This window comes from Felis catus, chromosome B3 (assembly GCF_018350175.1).
Source record: "Felis catus isolate Fca126 chromosome B3, F.catus_Fca126_mat1.0, whole genome shotgun sequence".
NCBI classification, from domain to species: domain Eukaryota; kingdom Metazoa; phylum Chordata; class Mammalia; order Carnivora; family Felidae; genus Felis; species Felis catus.
Genome location: NC_058373.1, coordinates 77,073,425 through 77,098,159, shown reverse-complemented (window position 1 = coordinate 77,098,159; position 24,735 = coordinate 77,073,425). Strand labels below are relative to the sequence as shown.

Sequence of the window (24,735 nt, the reverse complement as noted above, 5' to 3'; positions counted from 1 at the left end):
TAAACTGAGGGTTGCTGGAGGGGAGATGGGCAGGGGGATGGGTTAAATCGGTGATGGGTATTAAGGAGGGCACTTGTGATGAACACCGGGTGCTGTGTGTGGGTAATGAATCACTGAATTCTCCTCCTAGTGCTGGTATTACACCATGTGTTAACTAACTAGAATTTAAACAAAAACTCGAAAGAAAACAAGCAAAAGAAGCTGTTGCTTTGTGACCAAGGAATCTCATCTCTAAGGAGCTATAATCATAAAATAGTAAAAACTGAGCCATAGTATTGTGAAAAAAAAGATGTTTATAGAAATAATATTAGTAATAGACAAAACTAGAAATCATAAATGTTTAACTATAGGTAACAGGTAAGTACATGTCTGTATAAAAAATTACATGAAGCTACCTAAAATTCTACTTTGTAAGAATATTGTAATGATATAACAATGCTCACAACATATGTGAAGTAAAAAAAAAAAATGTATAAATTGTATAATCTAATTTGGTAAAAATAAAGAAAAATATATCATATATATACATATATACTTATACAAGCTTAGAAAGTCTGAAAGAATAGATGAGATAGATGATAGATGGATACATGATAAATAGGTAGACAGATAGATAGATACATAATAGAAATAGATAGACAAATAGAAAGTAGTCAGACAGAGAGTGGTTATACCTTGGTAGAATTCTGGGTAAATTTTCTTTTCATCTTTTATTTTAACCTTCCTAGGATGAATATGTATTAGTTTTATTATTTTTAAAAAAGAACATGTTGTAAATCCCTAGGAGATACACTTTATTGCATAATTTATCACATTTTAATTGTTTAAAAGAGTTATTAAACTCTTTAAAGTTTAATAAACATTTTGGGGAAATCTGGCGCCTTCTCCATTTTGCCTACTCATTTGTGGATGTACCTTTAGAACATGATCTATATAGAAATTAGCAGAGTATAACTATTAAATAATGACAGTGCTATTGCATGCACGGTTTCAGAAATAAAATGTAAGTTAATAAATTCTTCATGAAAATGACACTCTTTCTCAGAAAGACCCTACTGGAGATTGCTGGTTGATTAAGCCTCCAGCAAGATACATTTCTTTTCTAGTTCTACACTTACTGATTCTGTAGTAATAAGTGCAATGCAGAATTACTGCTTGCATTTACCTCAGCACAAGAAGCCCTGTTGTTTTTCATCAGAACATTATGTTTCATAATTTACTTTTCAATTTCCTGGATATATCAAGAAAAATAAAATGAATTAAAAGAAAAAAAAAACCTGACACCTGAGACTCCAATTCAGATCACCTAAAAATACAATGAGAAATGTAAAAGAGTTTCTCCATGAAAACAAAAACAATTTTAATAGATCAGAAATTGAAATTTTAAAAGTGCAATTTGCTGACATAAAACTTCAGTTTTAAATATCTTTACTTCTATATGAGAATAATAGCTAATATTTGGGTAGACTTACCTCCTTTTCATGTTACTGATTCTCCGTAATGAAATTTATAAGGGACAAGTGCATCTAGCAGGCATAAATATGAATGGTAAACTCTATTACATTTTTTTTTAGTTTGCCAAAAGTACTTTGCTATAATACATTTTGGATCACAGTGACAAAATTCTGCTTCCAGGTATATGAAGATTCAGCAGCAAAAAAAAATTATTTTCAAGTGACATGATAATAGACTTCTAACACTTCAGTATCCTAGAATACTATAGCAAGGTGACAGGTAGTGATAGCGTCTTCGGCTCTTTCTACATATAGTCATAAATTAATTTGGGGATATCTTTCAGCTTTTCTTTTTTAAAATTATGACAAAGACCACCTCAACGATGTGTTTTAACTGCCATGAGTAGAGTGTTAGGAAATCTAAACAACCTATCATTTTTACAGGTGTTGTGGCCTAATTTTACCTCTCATATACTATTTAAAATTTGAAACATTTTGGAGATAGTTTGAGAGTTTTAAATTAATCCTCTAACTAGTTTAGACAAATTTTGATTAAAACATTTCTTAGATCCTTACAGTTCCAATTAAATTTTATTGATTTTATCCTTTGTATTAATCAGTATAGGACAGACTAAAAACACAACTGGACCCAGATACATAAAAGATCAGCGCAATGAGAAGTTATTTCTTGCTGTACGGAATTTCCAAGTTTTTAGGGTACAGGGAATGTTTCCTTCCCCAAATCACTTGAGAATCCAAACTGAGAGCAACTTGTCTCACTTCAATATGCAGTGTGCAAGGTTGCCTTGGAGACCACACTCTGTCAGAACAGGAAGTGAGCTTGGAGGAGGACTTGAAAGAGATGAGGTGTGTGTGAGGGGTGGAGATTCCTATTCCACAGAAGAGAATATAATCACATGTACATATCTGTCTGAAAGAGAATCTGGAAAATAGAGTTCAGGAGAAAGAACATTTCCTGGAAGCCTGAAAATAGCTGCTACCAAGTTGGTCCCTCCACCCGCGTATACTTCTTCCCAAAGGAGACAACATAATCCGCTCGTTAGGGAAGTCTGTTTGAAGTCTGTTAGGTTTGAATTTGGTTTCTCGCACTCTAATGACCTCTGAATTAAAAGAGAAGGTATGACTGCTGTCCCTCCACACTCAACATTAGGGCGAGAGTAGGACTGTTGTATGAAAACTCCCGTTTTGGAGAGGGAAAAATGAGAAACACATCAGTGTCCTTAGTTCATGGCAGGATAAAATCCTACAAGGCAGGCACTGTGGAAAGCCCGTTCCCAGGGACCTGGAGAATGTTTTTGACTATATCCAGAGACTGTTCTCTGGATGGATATTCCCTTCCTTTTCAGTATATCCTGTGGCCCTTGGCTCTGCCCTTTGAGAAGTCCCTCCTTGCTGTCTTCAATGGCTACATTTGAAGTGGCTGGAGTGAAGTATACCTTACCTGGAAATTTCACAGGTCAGATAATTATTTTCCTGATGGGGAAATTTCTGGCATTCACTGGATTGATGATCACATTCTACCCTACCCCGCCTTATTGGGACATGAGGGCTTCTTTTAAACTTTTTCATAAAACATCAGACTTACAGCAAAGTTAAAAGAATAATGCTAAAATACCCATATCCATATCACTGAAATTCCCAAATCGTTAATAACTTTATGGACTTGTGCTTTCCGAGACAATATAATTCATTAAAAATGTGTATGCTTCTGATAAGCTCCATGTCCCGGTCATTTCCATGTTCCAGTAAATGCTGCCAAAGATTTTTCCTAGCCATAATTTTTAAGTCCGTTCTATTAAGTTGGCTTTATTTCTTTGCTCTTCTTCTTCCTCAGTCTCTCTCCCTCTGCCTCCTTCTCTCCCCTGTTGATATTGCTTTAAGGTCATCTGAAACAGTGGGAGTGCATGAGAAGACAGTTCTTCCCAAGCTGATTTTTGCACAAGCTGAAGCTCTTTGATTATACTATCCTAATGTGCCTTTGCTTCTCATAGCCTTTTTCGGTCCTACCTCTTTTATTGTTCAGAGTTCAGAGCAGTTGCATTTTCAAATCCATTTTCAAATGCTTCTAATATAGCTTTCTCTATTCCCTTCAATCTCTCTTTAAAACTAGCTAATTTTTGGGGCGCCTGGGTGGCGCAGTCGGTTAAGCGTCCGACTTCAGCCAGGTCACGATCTCGCGGTCCGTTGAGTTCGAGCCCCACGTCGGGCTCTGGGCTGATGGCTCAGAGCCTGGAGCCTGTTTCCGATTCTGTGTCTCCCTCTCTCTCTGCCCCTCCCCCGTTCATGCTCTGTCTCTCTCTGTCCCAAAAATAAATAAATGTTGGAAAAAAAATTAAAAAAAAATTAAATAAAAAAATAAAACTAGCTAATTTTTGCCTGATCTCAGCTCTTTCTCATAATCTATGGCTCAGTGTAGCAAGTAACAGTCACACATTTATTAACTTTCTAGCTTTTTCTCATCACTTACCCTAGAGCTACAGGTCAAGTAGGTGTTTGTTCTACCTCCCAAATAATTACAGGTGACAGTTTTCAAGAAGTTTTGCTACCGCATAGCTCCCAATTCCACTTTGTCACTCACTGTATACATTTTTCTCACCACCTACCACAGGACATCCATTTGTTTTTTTGTTGTTACAGCTAAATTTTACAACATATTTTAATGTTTTACAGCAGCACTCCATTTCAATATTACCATTTTTCTATGAGTTAGGGTAGCTGGGTTATACACAATGGAGCTACACATATAATGATTTAAAATAGTATCACTCTCATGCAAACTGTCCAGGGACATTCCAAGTCAACAACCAATCATGGTGGTAGGATATGGGCACTCTAGGAATTTCTATTTAGGGCAGAAGGGAAAAAAAGTATGAAGCAGTGCTCATTGGTGATTTTTTTTTTATATAAGACGGACGCAGAAATGTGCCTATCACTTTCCTCACATTCTACCAGAGGATACTTGATTACATTCACAGCAATCTGCACAGGAAATCAAGGAAACAGCCTTAGTTTTGTACCCAGTAAAAAAAAAAGAGCAGGTGAGCAGGTGGTAGTCTTCACCTCACTTGTGAATTTCTCAAAAGTAGTTGCATAACTCATGAGGAATCAAGTATATATAAAAATATAAAGGCATGTAAGGGTAAAGAAAAGTAAAATATGTTGAATGGAAAAAGCAACAGTAACCACAGAATTTATAGTCATTCATAATTTGCACTTTATACTTTGAGAGGAAAGATTTCTTCTTTCATATATATATATATATATATATATATATATATATATATATATATTCCTCTAGTCACTGTCTCTTTGCTTATACATGTTTTGATATCAATGATGATGAAATTATTAGGCTGCTACCTTTTATATTTTGTTTCATAGATAAATGTGCATTTGGCAAAAAAAAAAAAAGGACAAAGTAAACTTTCAAGTTTCAATAAAGCTCTAATTTCTGATCACTCTGACTTAGATACAATTATGCCAATCACAAGGCAAATATTACTTTATTTTTTAAGAAAACTAGTATCTTTTAACAGTGGGAAGGATTTTCTGTGTCTACATAATTCATTTCTGTTAGGGTCGTCATGTTTGTTTTTCTGATATGATTCGGGATTTTGTTGTGGAAAAGGAGAGCACTGAACTGCAAAATAAATACTAAATACTATATATATGTATGTATATATGCATGTGTATATACACGTGTATATATATATACATATACACGTATATATACACACGTGTATATACATATATATACAAATATACATATACACGTATATGTATGTATATAATATCGAATCTAGAGTATATTACTTAGTTCTAACTTATGCATATTTTTTTAACGTTTATTTATTTTTGAGACAGAGAGAGACAGAGCATGAATAGGGGAGGGGCAGAGAGAGAGGGAGACACAGAATCTGAAACAGGCTCCAGGCTCTGAGCTGTCAGCACAGAGCCCGACGCGGGGCTCGAACTCACGGACCGTGAGATCATGACCTGAGCTGAAGTCGGACGCTTAACCGACTGAGCCACCCAGGCGCCCCAAACTTATACATATTTAAAAGGGATTTTAATATATCCTGAATGTGGTCAAGGGTAAACTATAGTGTGGCAATGATATTCCATGTGTACATAAACATTAAAGATAATGCTTATATTTATTAAGCAGTGATTAACAGAATTTGTTGAATCTTCATGAAACATATGGTAGAATTGTACCTATTTTACAGATAAGAAAATCGAGGCTCAATAGTATTAGTACTTACCCAAGATCCAAAAACAAAAAATAAAAGAATGGCTGTTTGGCTCCAGGGGCTATTTAACCATTTATCTGTGCTTTGTCTCACATATTGCTCAACTCCCAAGAAGAACAAAATTTATTAGAGGAACAAATTACCTACTGGCATCCAGAGTAACGTGGTTTCTTATAATACATGTCTATTAAACTGATTATATCCTATTTCCTCTTGGTTAACTGTTGGTTATTGACTAAACAGATAACACTGTCCATCTAAAAAATACTTTTTGTTTATCTGTTGCTCTGCAAAATTCATATATATTCAGGCTCAAAGTCTATTACATTAGAAATAATTAAAATTCATAAATATGGTATTCCTCTCTACATGCATTTTAGTTTGTATCTCAAACCAGGCAAGACACAATGAGATTATGTTGTACACGCAGCATGGCTTTAGTTACGAATGACAGCCATATCTCATATCCTCAAACCTATGATACTTTTCTATTTTTCTCACTCAACCAACATTGCAGTGTTACAAATAACTTCAAATTTAATGACAGCATGAGCACGCACCTACCTTCCTTGAAAAGTTGAAATTAGGTTGTTTTTCACAATGCAAGTAAAGTTTCATTGTTAAAAAGAAAAAACTTACGAAAAGTAACGTATTCTAACAGACCTCTTTCAGACTATCTCATCCTTCCCAGTCAATCATCATGAGTTGGATATCAAAACAAAACAGAATGAATGGAAGATCAAAATGATACCAACGAATATATGCATTGCAGCTTGTATTTTAAAAGTTAAACCAATTTTTCTTTACCTGGGTAATTTGATCTTCCGCTAGTTTCTGTTTTAGAAGGTTGTTTTACCATGTCTCTACACCATATGGCGCAAGTGCCAGTCTGACTATCAGACAAAATACTGGCCATGAGGGCTGCGCAGATGGCCCTCGCCCAGGACTGCATGTGGAGGATTTGCTGTTTGGGACTGGTCCTCTAAAGAGCAGTGCTGCTACAATGTCAGGCCTGAACTCTGCTGATTACCAACCCCCCACTTGTCTACCCTTAGATGTAGATATATTTCTTACCAGAATCTGAGAAGATAATACAGGTACTCCATGTTGAGGCGGTCAATACTGCTTCTGCTCAGCTGCATACTTCATTCTCTTTATGAATCGGTCTTTCCTCAGCACTGTTGCAGGTTTGGGACACAGGAGAGAGTTAAAAGCTGTGACCCGAAGACAGCACATGTAGAGTTCCACTGAAGTGGAAACATTATTCCTGAAAGCAGAGAAAAAGAGTGCTCTCTGCAAAGAGAATTAAACTTTAGTATAACTGATGTGGGTAACTAAGCATCAATACACTCTGCAATAAACTCTATCAAATGTCTTCCTCTAATTTTAAAACTCACAACACCAGAATATAAATGTGTTCCCTAAAAGCAAGTAGTAAAGTGTGCCATTTTCTTTCCCATTTATTTATACCCCAAATCTCTAGGAAACTACCCATGAATGAACATTATCTCCTCATTCTACCATTAGGGAAACTGAGACATTGATGGATTAATTAAACAGATGACACCTACTGGTTTAAATTTTTCCCCCAAGGCCAGAGATGTTTCATAAAACTATAAAACTGTTTCTTACTTTAGGTTAAGTGAAATGAGAAAATTAGACAAATCCATTACTCTTGTTCCCTCAAGATGTCAGTTACCAAAACAGAGATGGAATGGGTGATTGTAAATGCATTACTGAGGTCTTTCATTACTTACAACCTTTATAGATGGCTTAATAGTCATTCATTAATGGGTACTACCTAACTTAAAGTACGATGTACCCTAATGAGTGGATTCAGCAACATGAGTACCCAGAATTCATTCATACCAAAGGCCTCATCTTCAGTGCTGAAGAGCAAAGGCCACTAAGACATAAAAATGTTTGTTTGTTTCCTAAACTTAACCTAGAGGCAGTACTTGGTTATATTCTATTCTTTTTACATTTTGTCACCTTTCCTCAGACCCAAATCCAAGTAATATTTGTCAACAAATTAGAACTTTACATGAAGATAATAAAATATTTAAATACACACTCTTTTGTTCTCAGGATATTTCCCTTAGGAAAAACCCTTTCTCTCAAAGTTTAATTTGAATAGTAGGGTGAGAAATTGTTAATGACCACTTATTTCTGAACTGCTTATCTAATCTAATGTCAAAGACTTCAGAAAGTTCACCGTATTCTTTTGATTCATTTTTTACTATATCATTAATAATTACAAGTGAGTTCTGAATGAAGAATGGTGTATATGTTTCTGTTACCACATTTTCTTTATCCATATTCCCAGAGATAACATTTTCCAGTTCATTCCAAGGTTTCCATAATCACCTTTCTTGAGGTCAAAAAAAAAAAGGACACAATAATGAGAAAATAGAACAAACAGCAGCTAATGGAAGGAGCAGTTCATAAAAAGCTATAATGGCAATTCCACCCAGACAGCAAAGGAATGCAGCATTTTCACTGAGCGCTACCTGACAGATTCAATAATCAAGGGAAAGCCTTAATTGATGACACTTCATTAGCATAATGAGTCGAAGCTGGGAAAAGAGAGTCCCTTATTAATTAATCAAGCAAAGCACGAACTGTTTCAGTCTCCTACACTCTGCCATTTTCCATTAATCAAGAAAATGTGTATTAAACTCATTTGAAATCCCGGCGTGTGGAATATCATTCCAAGGAAGAGCAATGGCAAAATGGTTTGCCCAGTTGCACGCATCTGCTCTGGACTCATTCATGCCTCCAATTCTGTTCTGCAACAGTGAAACCACACCCAGAGAACACAGAGTAAGTGGTTCTCCAAAACAGGTAAATCAGCATCTCATCAGAAAAGTAAGGAAAACCCCATCAGCCTCAGTAAGAAAAAAAAAAAGGAAAAGAGAAATTATTTTGCCATGCCTTCATCTATTGTCCAAAACCTCTGTTGTGTGAAATATTATATATATATATACACATATATATACACATATATATACATATTATATACCTTATAATTATATGTATACACATATATATGTATATATACACACACACACATACAAAAATTTTATAACCTGTTCAAAATCCATAACTGATTCCAGACTCACTATTTCTGGCAATTCATATTCCATGAGTTCACAAGAGAAATGATTATTGGTTGTGGGCTCTGATACAAAGAAGTCATATACCCTAGGTCCCCAACTAACTACAGGCACAGGTGTTGAGAATCAATGCTAATGAGGTTAACAAGCCAAGATCAAAACTGTGGAATCCCTATAGCAGAATGGACTTGAAAAGAGAATAAAATCAGGATTTTATTATTGTAAGGTCACTTCCCTGTGATGTCTTTTATAATCTTCAGGTGAGAGGTGGCTGTCAACACATTAATAAGCTAAAGAGAGCATAGAATTTGAAATCAGATCACTGGAAAGGAAGTCTATAGACTTGATTTTAGATCTAGCTTTGACAACCACTAACTAGTTACATGAGTTAGTTCAGTCCCTGGATGATAGGAGTTTTAGTTTATTCCTATATAGTAAGAAGTTTGGACTAGGAGAACTCTTTTTTTTAAGTAATTTTTTAAAATGTTGTATTTATTTTTGAGAGAGACAGAGAGAGAGCAGGGGAGGGGCAGAGACAGGGGGACACAGAATCTGAAGCAGGCTCCAGGCTCCGAGCAGTCAGCACAGAGCCTGATGTGGGCTTGAACTCACAAACTGAGATCATGACCTGAGCCGAAGTTGGATACTTAACGGACTGAGCCACTCAGGCGCCCTTGGACTAGAAGTCTTAATTCTGGTATTTGTAGTCTAAGATCAAATGCCATTAAGAAAGCAATTCAGATCAGGCAAGGGCCTGATTTACTCATGTAACCAACCATGGAACCGTTATGCAATTTCATAATAATGGTTTAATCAAACTCTCCCTTGCTTTTTATCTGTGTCAATGTCTCCACCTATTGTTGTGCCCATTGTGCACTATCCAGGTACAGGGTGCATCCTCTGCAAAGACTAGAGGTGACCAGAGCTCTCTAGAGTTATGCAATACCCGAGCTGTATGGCCACATATGACAGCTGTGTAAACCCAGCCATGTAAAACCAGTCAATTTGTCCCTCTTATCTATATATTTCATATTTATCTATACCTGCTCCAGTTCAAAATGGATGTGAAGAATTATATAGATCTTAGTGGTTCCAGGGTAAGTGGAAAAAATAAAAACTGATCAAGCAGAAAACAATTTTATCCATTGCCTATTTATCAGCATTATTTTTAAGTGCTCGATATTCAAAAGACAAATTTGTTTGACAGAAAAGTGATTCATCTAAATATTCAAGTGGCTGCATTAAGCCCAATAACAAAATAAACACACATCTGAAGCACTCTGGGAATTCTAGAACTTGAGTGCGGTGATATACAGATCACCAGAGTAGAGTCATTACTGCTCCGGGGGCTCGTTCATGTCAGCCAAATTGGTCCCAAGTGCTGAACGTTAACTATTTGAGCTGTGAGTGGAGATGGGCATTACCTCCTTGCAGGGCAATAACTTGTATCAATTTGGAAAGAGCTCAGCTTTGTGATGAGGAAGATTTTATAGTAATAAATTGTATTTTCTAACTCAAAAATGGCCGAAGCCATCACCTATAGCATGGGATGATAACCAGGGACTGCATGTTCTCAGTAGCTATTTTTTCTTATAAATATTTTATTGATTTTTCAGACCCACAAAGACTCCCTGTTGTCATAAAGTTGGTTTAATACATACAGTAGGCTTTGTTCTATGCATATAAAATGAAATCTTTTCTCAGGTATACTAGAGATAGGAAAAAAATGCCTGTTATATGCAGGACCTAACTATTTTTGAATTCCAACTATTGACTTTCCAGGAAGACTTTCAGATCTTTTCACTATCTGCTGAATATTTTTGCAGTGTTCTGCTTTTGTGTCCAAGCATTACCAGTCAATAAAGAAACATAAAACTGATTTAAAAATGAGAAAATATATGCCAAAAACAAAGTTAGCACAATTAAACACAAACAAAAAAGGAAAAACATCTACACAGTGATTGCAATTCTTTTTCTTAGATTCTGAGAAACGGCATCAAAAAAATACATGTTTATTTCAATAAATATCAGACAGTGGCATTTTGATAAAGAATGACTCTCCCCCTATTGTTGGAAAAATAATGAATTCCTATAAAAAGGTAAGAAGTGAGATAAATTAGAAGGATGAAACCCATTATCTTGATAACCTGAGAGTATAAAGTAAGGCTAAGAAATTGCTTCACATAAAACAGAGCAAAAAAACAGAGCCATTTAAAAGAAAATTCTATAGATGGTTAATTTAACAGAGATTTAAATTTCTTCAAATTTTAAATTACATTTATTTTAAAATGTAGGTTGAATTTTTGAGAGGTAACTAAGTTTAAGAGCTTCCCTATCAACCCACCTATAAAATTATTTTACATCTGAAAAAGCCAACCATATTCATCAGGTATGAACTTAATTCTTGTTTTGGGAAGATGCATTATCCTTTTCAGCCCCTTTACAATACTATTTTGTGTGCCGTAAGACAAATGCCAAAAATAAACAAAGAAATAGATAAAACCACTCATAAAATGCAAGCAATATATAAGGCACACATCTGCAGGGAAATGAAATGAAAATTATTCAAGTTCAAAGAATACTATTATTGGAGAGAGCCAACTTTAGAATAATCTTATACTATAGGAAAAGTTACAAAATATTTAACTTCATATCTGCTATTTTCCATAAACCTTTAAGAAGGGTAGGAATGGCAGAAGAGACTGCGAAACTGCTTGAAATAGTCAGCACATCAAAGAAAGATCTAGATGTCCACTGTTTGTAAGTATATTTCCTTCTATGTCCAACTCATAAATAAGCAGAGAATAATGCACTGAATACTACTAGGAAAAAAAAAGCCCATCCACAATTTCAAAGCCTTTTAATTCAGTCACAAAGCATACTGTAGTCAATAAGTAATCATCTTTTAATATTTCCTGAGGATCCCCTGGATATAGTATGCAACACAAAGTATTTTGTAGATATAAGAGCTCAGGCTCATAGAGAAGCAATGCTCAAGTGACAAAATGAACAAGTGATGAAGGCAGAAACAAAATCTTCTAATTGCCAGATCACTGCTTCACGCTAATGCCTATTTTGCTGCATTGCTGGCCCAACAAATGTACCTGATAATCCTTGGAAAAAGAGAGTTCATGCTATTTTAACAGGATGACTGAGAGAATGAAAATGAATAGGATTTCTATTCTTGATGCTTTTTATACCTGAAATTGGGGGTCCAAGAAATTACTCGGCATAGCAATCAATACTAAGAGCCACAGTCACTAGGCCTCTAAATAGTTGCAAAGGAAATAGAAAAATTCAATTTTGACCTATTTTAATAGGTATGTGATGCAACATATTATTACAGCAGAACCTTATGTGATTTTAACTAATCTGAATATTTTATTACTGAAAAAAATTGCTTATGGCATGATTTGAGATTATTGATATAACATTGTATAAGGAAACTTTCAAAGAATGCATGTTTTAAAGAGAACTTATTCCAGGAAGTTTCTATGTCAAACCAAGAGCCAAAATTTAAGACAAAATATAGTTTTACAATAATTGTTTTGCTACTATGAATCTTCCAAAGAAAAATTAAAATTAATTTTTAAAAAATCACTGGGACAGTTCAGGACTTTGATAGTTCATATATATAAATTTTCCTGAATATAGAGGTGAAGGATAAAAGAAAAGCTCAGATGAAGACTTAAGACACAGTACAAAACCTAGAAAACTTTGCTAGCCATGATGTGATCATCTCTAGACAGATCTAAAGGCTAATAATTTTGGTAATCTCAAGTCTTCTCACTTTTCTCTATGATTTTTACAAATAGTATTATTCACATTTTATACTCAGGTTTCACTGAGAATAGTGTACATGGGTGTTATAATAAATCAATGTAAGAAACATAGTGCACTCACCAAACCTTGGGGTCTCCATTAAAGTGCTTACCTCTACTTGTTTTAGAACATAGATTCAGTACACATTTGATTATAGAAATCTTTAAAATTTGAGTTCATTTGAGATAGAGTAGCAATATATTCTAAATCTAACTTTCAACTAATAATTCGATTTAAGTGTGCTCATGGGGAAAATGACACACAATTTGAAACCAATACTGTCCCAAGAAATTGATATATGCTCATTCTACCAAAGAGATCAAATAGTGGATACTAAATTTTTAATATTTCTTTTTATACTGCTGCCTTACTGCAATATTACTGGCTTGCCTCCATTGTACCTTTCATTGGTCCTTTTCCGCTGCCCTCTTCCAAGTCTACGATGTAGAGCTGATAGAAAAAGATGTGTGTAAACACGATTCATGATACTTCTAAAGAAGTGATCTCATGGGATTTACCTTAGAAATCTTGTCATTTTGTGACAGTTACAAAAATGCATAATCATTGTATGTGTATGTTAGTGTTTGTGTGGAAGCAAAGCTTTATGTTCAATTTATTAAATCAATAGATATTGACAGCTGGTGGAAACCAACAGATTTAAATTCTGCTTATATGCTTTGCTTCAAATTGGGATAGAGATAATGGCTATCAATTTCAGAGAAGAACCAATGTATATTATATCAATTATAACACTTAGAATCTCTTAAACAAAAATTATGTACTAGTAAGTGATTTTTGCCAAAAATGAAAAAAAAAAGCTTTAGAAAAAAGAAAACCAAGTTTAATATTTTGATATAGTAACTCAGTGGGGAGAGGAATAAGTATTATCAAACTATATATTGCAAAAATTAATAATCACTGGAACATGTGAAATTGAGTCACACCCATCATTTTAGAGTTCTTTTTTATATTTCTCCCTCCAAGGCCCTTACAGTTATTGTAGTAATATAGTGTAAGAAAATAAAACCTCCAGGGGCACCTGGGTGGCTCAGTCTCAGGTTCTTAAGCGTTCGACTCTTGATTTCCACTCAGGTTATGCTATGAGGGTCATAGGATCAGGCCCTGCATCAGGCTCCACGCTGAGTGTAGAGCCTGCTTGAGATTCTCTCTCTCTCTCTCTCTCTCTCTCTCTCTCTCTCTCTCTCTCTCCCTGCCCCTTCCCCACTGGTGTGCATGCTCTTGTTCTTTCTATACAGACAGAAAGAAAGATAGATAGATAGATAGATAGATGAATGGATGAATGAATAAGTGAATAAAATTTTAAGAAAATAGAAGCTCCACCATCACAAAGAGAAAACACTGAGAGATTTCATTATCGAGGTGAATATATGAATCACCCTTATGCACAGAGCACAATTTTAACTAGAATACAAAAAAGCTTCTTCCAAAGGTGAGAGGTAAAAAGTAATCAGATCCTTCTAGAAATAACATCTTTGGAGAGTTCATGGATATATTAGAAAGTTCATAAGTACATAGCCACAACAGCTCTCTCTACGAGGGAAAGATAGGAAGTAAGTGTGTGTGTGTATGAATCAATCAAAGATCATAAGATTACTGTTCCTTCTCTTATTTCCCCAGGTCTGATCCAAGGCATCTCTCTACTTGTTTAGAAAATGTGTTGCAATATTCACTTTACCACATCTCTTATCTATATGCTCTTTCGGATCCCACAAACAACCTTAGTTCAGGCTGCCTTTACTTCCCTAGAGGAATAGGAGAGACGTGGGTAATTACAGAAGTCACATTTGGGAAGGTGGAGTGACATGTTTAATTGGAAGAGGGATTCTTTATCCAAAGTAACAGGGGAAAAATCAAACAGTGTAGGTAGTTACAGATGATGCAGGTGAGTTCAAAGTTCTGTGATGAAGGGTAAAAAAGGTACATGTCTGATTATTTCTGATTTCTTTTTTTTAAAGCTTATTTATTTATTTTGAGAGAGAGAGCAGAAAGAGAAAGAGGGAGAGAGAGAGAGAATCCCAAGCAGGTTCTACGCCCAAAGTTCTGCTGAAAGTGCAGAGCCCAGCACAGGGCTCAAACCCAAGAACCAGGAGATCATGACCCATGATTATTCCTGATTTTTCAAATTAAGTACAAAGTTTGGTCATCAGTGGAGAGAAAAACAGAGAGGGAGGTTCTAATAGAACATACAGGGGACATAATATGATATCAATGCTTGCTGTGAAGCCTATCAGATGTTTTAGACAAGGCACACAGCAACGAACCTTATAGATATAAAACCAACCTTTTCTTGTACCTATTCTAATTCAAGTCAGATAACAAATGCTCTGAAAATCCACCCTGACCAGCAAATGTTCTTTCAGAAGATGTAGAAGGGCAGAAGGAGTAACTGCAGATGATATTGTTAAGGAATCATGGTGAAAACATACACATGGTTCTCCACTAGTCTTTGTACCAAAAAGTTACCCCAAGAAAATTGTATGTCAAACTACTTCCAATATATCTGTCTCAAATTTTCTCAGTAATTTTATTTCTGGTTCCAAAAGGAAGCATCTGCATTCTGATGCAATCTCTGCCTTGAGTGCCTTATGACTTTGCCTTGGCCAGGCTAGATGTGGATGTTCTCATTGTTCATTTGGTCCTTGACAATAAATCCATTTTTCTCACTGGAGAAAACATAAAACTCTACTCACAGTCATATCAGTGGAATATATATCCTACTTTGGATCCTAGGTAAACAAGCCAGATATATCAGCAAAAATTGTCATGAATATTTAAATGGTGATTATTGCACTGAAGAACAAGAGGAGAAAAAATCTACTGTATTTCTGGAAAGAAAGTAGAACAACCCTTGGTAAGAGTAAGGGAGTGATCTGTTTATTAGAATGGTAGAGTCATTTTCAAATTAACAATATACATACATAGTTATAAAGGATACTAAAGACGTCTACTTAAAAAAAAAATTGAAGCACTGGCTGGGGTCTGATTCTCATGAAGTTAAAGCATGCTGAAGACCAGTCTATGAGGAAGCATCATTTGATGCTAAAATCAATAATGCTGATATACAATTCCTTAAGCCTTTCTGTCCTAGGAAATGTGTAGCATTTGAGATACAAACTGTATTTCAGTGGTTCTCAAATGGAAGTGCAGTTGTCCTCCAGAAACAGATGTGTTGTTTTGTTTTGTTTTTTTGTTATCATAACTAGGGGTGTGTACCAGGCATCTACTGGGTAGACCCTCTAAATTCCACTAAACAACCTATCAAACACAGGAGAGACCCTCACAACAAACGATTATCTGGTCCAAAATGTCAATATCACTGAGACTGAGGAGCTCTGTTTTCAATAATAACCAAGTGGCCACACTTGTAAGAAGACTGAAGAGTGGGTACAGGATTTACCATTCCCATGTATTCAGGGTTATTCTTCTTTATGTTGCATTTTGAATGTCCTCAAATAAACCATGGAGAAACAACCTTGAATCCATGTGGATTTTTAGTCATTATTTAAAATGTTCTCTCTTTCCTCTTATCTGAGGACTGATAACAATTTTTGGTCATATCATTGGTCTCTCTCTGGAACTCGCTCTGCTCTCTCCCTACAAAATGTTATAGCCCTGCCTCCTACTTCCAGCACAGCCCACCTCCATCTCTTCTCATCTAACTGCACACTTTGTCCCACTGTTGTACCCTCAGACACAAGCAAATGACTTTGATCTGGACACCCTTGTACTATGTTCTTACTATATCCCAAGGAATAGTGTGCCAACTGCAAACACGTACCTCACTATACAGCTGGGATATTTTACAAAATGTTGTTGGAATAATGTATCAATACTTACCAAAGAACTAATGGGAACTAATGCACGCTGAACCATATCTTTTCTTACCCCTCACACTTCAGAGTGTGAGACCATTTGTTAATTGTAGTTTTCATTTGTCAGAGAACAAAAATACCCTGCCACAGATGCCCACCAGCCCTGGAGACCTGCCAAAGGCTGCAAGTTCTATAGGCACTTTCCTGGAAACACAAAGAACAATATGTTTATTTAATTATGTTGTGCTAGGAGCTCACAATATTTAGCTGCTTCCAACTTATCTGCATAATAATGACTGCATGGAATCAGTTATAGTGATAAAAGCATTTTCATACAGGAGGTATTGTTCTTTCCTCTTGAATCATATATCTCTTTATCCATATACATGCTTTAAATTCAGGACATGTTTAGATAATCCTCTTTGTGACAGCTTCTGCAGCATCTCCGAACAGAAATAAAAATAAAGAGAGCTTGGAACATTTTGTTCCTTTTAGTATATAAAGAATTGAAAATGCAAAGCAATGAAAATTTAAGGATTTAGAACTCCTGATAAGTATAAAATCTTTACCAACCACACTATTTCAAATTTTAGAGGGAAATAACAATGTAATAATAAATTAGTCTGTAGCATGTGGAGTAGCTTTAGAAATGAAGTGTGTTTTTTTTCCACAATATGCCATTGAAAATACCTCTTCCTGATGAACTGTCCTCATTTTTTTATTGTACAATGTTAGGTTACTTATTGCTTTTTCAAAACGGGCCAGCTCTCATCATATATTTTCTGCATATTTTATTATGAATGATAAAATTTGTTTATGTGAGTAAAGTAAAAAATGCCCACATTTTCCAGGATGAACTAGTTTTTGCGTAGGGCAAGATTCTCTTTTCCTTAAAAAAATACTAAATTTGCTTACTTAAATTATGTATCCTCTGAGCTCTATTATCTTTTGACATAAGGCACTGCATCAGTTAGCACATGTATATGTAAGAAATACTATAGAAGAGAATATTCAATCTGTCCATGGATAAGCTCCCCAAATTCCCACAAATCAAAGTAACTAGGACAATCATTCTAATAAGACGGGGGTGCATGGGGGATGTTTCTATCTAGGAATATTTTTAAGTTATCATTTGTCTCAAAAAAAATTCATTTGTTCTCAAAATCCCTACTGGCATTTTTATATGACTTTAAGATTGCAAGATACTCCGGTTTGATTTGGCCTAAATGCTTTCTTTCTTTTCTTCATTTGCTCCATTTTTAAGTTAAATAACTAGTCATGGTAGAATGGTAGTGCAATAGGAAAATCTAGATCCTAATGGCTGGAATTAAAAATAAGGCAAAATACACGTACAAAGATTGTAAGATGGTATGAGATGTCACAGCACGAGTGCTGATGATTGTAAATAAACTACATTTCCATGAAAAGTATTCAACTTGCTCCAAACTGCTTGCAAACACAGAAGTGAGTATCACATAGGGAGATCAGAAACTCTCACATAACAACTATGCAGATGTTCTATATTCTATGTCAGCATACTGAGGCAGGAAGTTCTGGAGAACAGTTTATAGTTGATTCAAAAATGGTCCTTTCTAAAGAGGAAACATAATTTCTTTTATTCCACAAAAGACCTTCCTAGACATACCCTTCTTCTGACCAAGAAAAGACAATTCTCAAATTTAGGAGAAACAGACCTCTTCACATCCAAAGAACTATGAAAGCAAACCATCTGTTTACTTTAAGTGGTTGCCATCAGCATTTCTGAAACATGACTACCACACTATCTTTAAATTCCTTCTATGAAGACAAGCAAGCTGTGTTTCTATTATTTTGAGTATCAAATCTATATAGCATAGCAACGAATATACTTAAAACCTGTAAGTAATATTCAAAATGATGAAAGGAATAATAACAGCTAAAGTTAGAGCCAACAACAAAAAAAATGGCAGAAAAATCAATAGCGCCCCCCTTACAAGGAAGGATTCGGTATACGTCTTAGGTTCAGCGTGATTTAGCCTAATCTATGAGGTACAGACCATGAAATTTACCAGATGGTGAACACACAAGGAATGCTTCACTCCATAGTGATAGCATTCCCACCCTGTACAGACGGACGAGAAAAGTTGGCAGATAAAGTTCACATCATTTGTAATAAGGCTTTAAATAAAAAAAAATATGTGCATCATCTGCGGATGGAAGAAGCAAGAGTTCCTATAATTAAAATAATCTCCCTTAAATATTCTAGCCATGATTTACTGCATGCAGCCTCTTTCTCTCAAAGCACAAAATATTCCTTAAAACTACTAAAATAGTACAGTATATAGAATAAGTCTCTCATTTTATGATTTCAACATTGACAAGTTGTGGTTTGTCTCTGATAAATAACACGGAAAGGAGGAATACTGCTGGCATTTATTGGTAATAAAAAGACATACGTCTTAATCCAATTCAACTCTACAAATATTTTTAAACACATATATGTTCTGATTATTCTTTCTTTCACAATGCACAGGCTTCTTAAGAAGCTCACTGTCTAAAGAGTGATGAGAAATAGGTCTTATAAGAAGACTGGGACAAAGAAAAGGACATCTGATGATGTCTTAGAGGATAAACAAAGCTTCCTGAGTGAGGTGAAGACAAATGGGCCAGGCAGAATGGACACATGGAAAGGTTGTGATGTGAGAGAAAAGACAGACTGGTGTGAACTCCATAGGCTGAGGTGATTTACAGACTGCTTTTGTTGTTTATTTCTACTTCTTAAAAAACTGTCTTTAAATATAATTTCTATTATTTGAGGTATCCATACAGTTTCAGTAATTAGCTTTAACTACAAAAATCTTGTTACAAAGCCAGTGGTTAGAATTTTTTTAATTCAGAAATCCAAGGTAACAGTTGCAAATCCTTATTGTAAATCACTGGCCCCAAAAGAAGAACACATAAGCTTACCATGCATTCTATCTAATAGGTAGGGGAAGTAGGTTATATTTGTATACTTAATAACACGCATCCAGTTGTAAGGTTATCAATATTCTACATCTAAGTAAACATGCTGCCCATCAGTTCTGAGATGCATATTACTATCATACTAATCTTGCTACTTCTGTGGATTGACAGAAAGCAGTTATGACTTCTTTGTCTATTCCACATTTCACATGTGGATAATGCAGCACATTTTATAGGCTGACAGCACACAGCCTACATGGGATTCTCTCTCTCCCTCTATTTCTCTGCCCCTTCCCTGCTTATGAGTATGTGTTCTCTCTCTCCCTCTCTTTCCTCCTCACAAATAAACTTTTTAAAAAAGTTAAGAAAAATAAGATTTGCATGCAATACCTGGAAAATCCTCATCAATTGTACCAAGATGGTGACCAGTGCTTTATCTAACATACATCAACTCCCTGCTAAAGATCCTTAAACGTCTGACTCTCCATCACCTTCACAATCTGCAGAAAGGCACACATCATGATCCATGCTCACTTCCAACTTCACCTCTTGTTTGGCTTCCATCATCCTATGCTTTGACCATATTGAATTATTCCATTTTTGTGTTACAAGCCCAGGTTCTCACCTCCCATCTGTGCACCTGTTACTTTGTCTGCTTGATGCTCTGATACCACTTCATCTGATTAATACATTCTCAACTTTAACAGTTTAACACAGATGTCACCTTGTCAAAGAATCCTTTCCTAGGCCCCCAATCTAGACTAGGTGCCTCTTAAAAGTGTTTCCTATGCACCTTATCCTTTATCAAGACCTTTGTCGCATTGTATTTGCTCATATGTTTGCACTTCCAGTAAAATAGAAGCCACATACTGGAGGTAGCTCTGTTTTTCAAATGCCCAATACTATTTCTAGCCATTAATAGTTGCTTAATAAATGTCTATTGAATGAATGAATGAATGAATGAAGACATGCAGATGAACACTGTTTCTCCCTCCCTTTATATGGGCATTTTGAGGTTGGCTTAGGAATGCTGGGTTATTTTTCCTCTGTCTTCATATTGAGTTTTTATTCATTTAATTCATGTGTTAGAGAAAATTGATTTTCTTGCCTGACTTCTTAACTCAGCAGTACAGTTTTGACAATGCTGGAGCCTGGTGTTTTGTTTATTTGTTTTTCTGTGCTCTGAATGGATTTCAGTGGTTTGTTCTGTACAATTTACTATTATAGTCTGAATTTCAATGAGAATTTTGAAGTGTCACAAGCTCTGTTCTGTGTGTGCGTGTGTGTGTGTGTGTGTGTGTGTTGCTTCTGAGGGGAGAAAGACCAATGTTGGTGGGTTTAATATCCATTATTCTTTAGTTTCTTTTACTGGACTAGTTTATGTGCATTATCACAGATATGTCTGTCTTTATGATATCTGACATTATTATAAAATATCCCTATAATTCCAAGGAGTTTTAGTTACACATTTGGTATCTTGACATGAGAAAGCAAAACTACCAAACACCTGTTAAGTTATTCTGAACAATCTAAAATTGTCTTCAATAACAAAGTCTTACTTTTATATAGCACTTAAAAATCCAATCATAAAGTATCTTATTTAAATAAAAACAATATTTTACAATTATTTTCTCTACCTTCCAATGATATGAGTCAAAGAGGTATTAAAATATTTTTTCAGAGATCAAATTGAATTGACAGGACACATTTCTCCTGAATCTCAGCCCTGGTCTCTATTCAAATGAACAACAAGGTAGAATAAATAACTGGTATTTCCTCAATTAATAATTCTAACGATAATTTCACAGACTATCTTTTCAAAGAAAAGTATGATTTTTAAAATGTCTTTACACTGTTTCTTATAGTTCTTTTCCTGAGTGATTTGGGTAATCCAGAGAAACAGTGGTGTGACAATGGAAAGACACTAGCAGACATAATTAAGGGATTTACATTTTTTTTAAAGAAAAGTATAAAGAAACTTAGAAAAATGATTAAATAGATAAGGAGGTGATGCAGCATATTGCCACCTGAAAGTACAAATTTCCCAGTCCTCCCAAAGTTCCTCAAAAAAGCTTAGAGCTATTTTTGTTTTTAAGCATACAGCTACTGATAAAAGGACACTTTTTGCTGGATGTGAAAAGGCGCAGCTCTGCCATTGCCAAAGGATTTTATGTTCTGCTCCCAAGTCCTCTCCACCTTTACTACATCTGTCCTGGGCACTGGCTATGTGCTTGCTTGCTTATCACTACATGTAACTAGAACAAAACCAGCCACAATTTTTTCCCCTGAACAACTAAGTAAAACAAAAGTCAGTTGCAAAGGTGGAACATGCCCTACTTGTGTTTCTTAATGGGTTGGATGGCACCATTAGCATTTGGAACAGGATAGTCAGCATCCCTGGCTCCTACCCAATAAATTCTAGTGCTATCTCTTGGTCATTGTGCAACCAAAAGTGCCTTCCTCACATTTACGAATGTCCAAGTTTCCACCCATAGAGTGGGGAGCCTGAGAATTCTTCTTGCATCAAATGTTTTGGGGGGAAAAATCAGTTTTTGTGTCTTCAAGTTTTATTGAAAAGATGCTACAGTAGTTCCTGCAATCATCTTTTTCCATTTTTCCCTTCTGAAAAATTATCTAAAAACAAATGTCTAGAGGATTAATGTATATTTATTATATACCATATATGTATGGCATGACCATATTGTATATGTATAAATATACATATCATATATGTATGATATGTATGAAATAAGATTATATATAACAATGAACAGTGTATGACAGATATCAGACAAATGGAATTGGATAGATATATTTCCTATGATTTGAAGTTAAAAGGATACACACCTACCACCATTTTCACTTATGAGTAAATTCAGATACACTTTGGAGAGGGATTTATTCTCTGTTCAAACTCTTTTCTTGATAGGAAGTAACTTTACACTTCTGAACAACAATAATTGTAAAGTTGGTAGAATTGTTTTCGTTATATGAGTCATTATCTGCTTACTTATAAGCAAATGGCTTTAATTTTGACATCCAAGGGACACAGGATACAAATAATATACTGCATATTCTCCAGGAAAATCCTTGAAAATTTTAAGACTTAAAGGACTAAATCCTTAAAAAATTAAGATTTTTACATACTAAGTGTTTTTGGTCCTATCATTCTACATATACCATAATTTCCAAATATCTCTCAATTCTGATCCCTTTAGCCCAGACACACTACAGTTAACGTGTCTCTTAATAATGCAGACTCTCAAAGTGAATGCAATAGGCCAAGCTATGTGACTAACACAGATAATTACGAGGATATTAACCCCCATGTTTTGGATAGTATCAGGGTTTCTACAGATAACATTTGCAGAAGCTTCTGTTATTTTGGGCAAGTACAACTGTTAACTGAGTTATCAATTGATTTTAAAACATACTTTTCTCGCACAATACATATCTCAAAATCCTATTGCAGTAAGATCTTTTACATAAAGATCTTTATATAAATGTAGTGTCTTATTTAATTATCTACCTAAATTCATATGCTTTCAGTTCATAATTCTGATTACCAATATTCTGGCTCTCCTAAACTTTGTTTTCCATAGATTAAAAAAAAATTATGACAGTTATGTAATCCCTTTTACCTATAAGATTATAATAACATTTGTCTTCCCTTAATAGTAAAATTTAATAAGTTATATGTGTAATAGCTTATATTACACATTTAAATTTCAGCAGTGCCTACACAGCAGACCCTTAATAGCTATCAGTTCACTTTTCTCTTCCCACCTCACTTTCACCTCTGCAACATTTATTAAATAATTCAAGATGAAACTTTATAAGATACCATCAATAATTGCCCTCTAGATTCACTATGATCTATTAATAATATACTTGGGAGTGGTGATTAATTAACTCTTGATATGCCAACCTATAATTCATTTGGACAATAGTCCCATATTGTTTTAAATCTATTGTTTAACGCCTTTCAGAAATTCAGATATATTATGTTCACTCCTTCAATAACTTTAGCAATGAAAAGCAACAGCCACAAAGCATATTAGATGGCAAGATATGTTCTTACTAAATTAATTCAGATCCCTAAATGATTAACAAACTGTTTATCTTTTAAGTTTTAAAGTTCAAACATAGGAAAAATTGAGAGAAATGTATAACCTATAAAAGCTTAACAACACGTAATGTAACAGGCATGCATTGTGGGAATAACTAATTTCCCTCCAGATTTCATTCTGACCTTTCTTTTCATAATAGAAAACAAGTCCTGTTCTCAGAGCTTTAGCAGTGCACATATACCTAGCTGCCCAGACAAAAATCTGGTTGTAATGCATGTGATCAAGGACTCAGTCTTTACAAATAGAATGAGTAAAAGAGATGTGTACAACTTCCTTTTAATTTCTCTAAAAGAAAATTGCCTGCTTTCCACTGCCTCTCTAGTTGTCTTCTCCTAGGCTAGAGATGGAAGTGATACTGATGTGCCAGCCCCAACAATGCAATTTAGGCAAGCACTCATTTGAATGGTAGAACTTAAAACATTAAGAAATTCAGATTATCTCTTATTCTTGTTTGTGAAGCAGAACTGCCTACCTCTACACTATCATGTAGTGTAGGGAAAATAAGTTTCCATCCTGTTTTTTAGCTTCTGTCTTCAGGATCCATTTGCCACATTTTTAGCTTATATCCTAATTTTTACCCTTAAAAACCCAATGCTAAACTGTTAGGCATTAACTTTTACCATATTTGCTTCAGATTTTTATTAACAAAATAAATGCTATAGATACTACTGAATTATTCTTCTCCCACTCTTCATATTTTCCTCTCTCCTTCTCCAGAGGTAATCACCATTCTGAAGACCAGGAGGAAAAATTATTTCTTGTTTTCACTCTGATTTGCTGTTGAACCAGCAAAGAAGCTCTGAAAAAGGTACACTACAAAAGGCTATCAATGAGTAAATAAACATAGCTTCTCATTGACTGTCTAGTTGCTTATGGAGGTGTGTTAACAGTTCGGTGAGAAATGTAGTCTGTACAGAATAGAATAGGTGGAACACTGGAGGATCCCAGAGTGCTTTATTAGGCTTTGGAAAGGAAATGTAAGTCCTTGAGGTCTATCTCACACACAGAAACACAAAAATATATAATATATATTGTGCTGTGTAACACTGATACTCTCTTGTTATTGCATTAACAGACTAAAAAAACAGGTCCTGGTCTGTTAGAACTTTATGCTTTTCATATATTTAATGGTATTTTTAAATCAGATGCTCAGTCTTCGTAAA

General features: G+C 35.0%; 1 long non-coding RNA gene across 35 annotated transcripts in view; it reads right to left on the bottom strand.

Annotated features, from left to right (window-relative positions):
• LOC102899317 overlaps nucleotides 1-24,735 on the bottom strand; it is a 582,165-nt gene that overhangs the window by 66,206 nt on the left and 491,224 nt on the right. For 34 of the 35 annotated variants that reach the window (XR_006599459.1, XR_006599462.1, XR_006599457.1 and 31 more), the window contains one exon: nucleotides 6,803-6,995. This is a non-coding gene — a long non-coding RNA (uncharacterized LOC102899317). The remainder of the gene's footprint in view (nucleotides 1-6,802; nucleotides 6,996-24,735) is intronic. The other variant, XR_006599456.1, reaches the window with a different exon arrangement.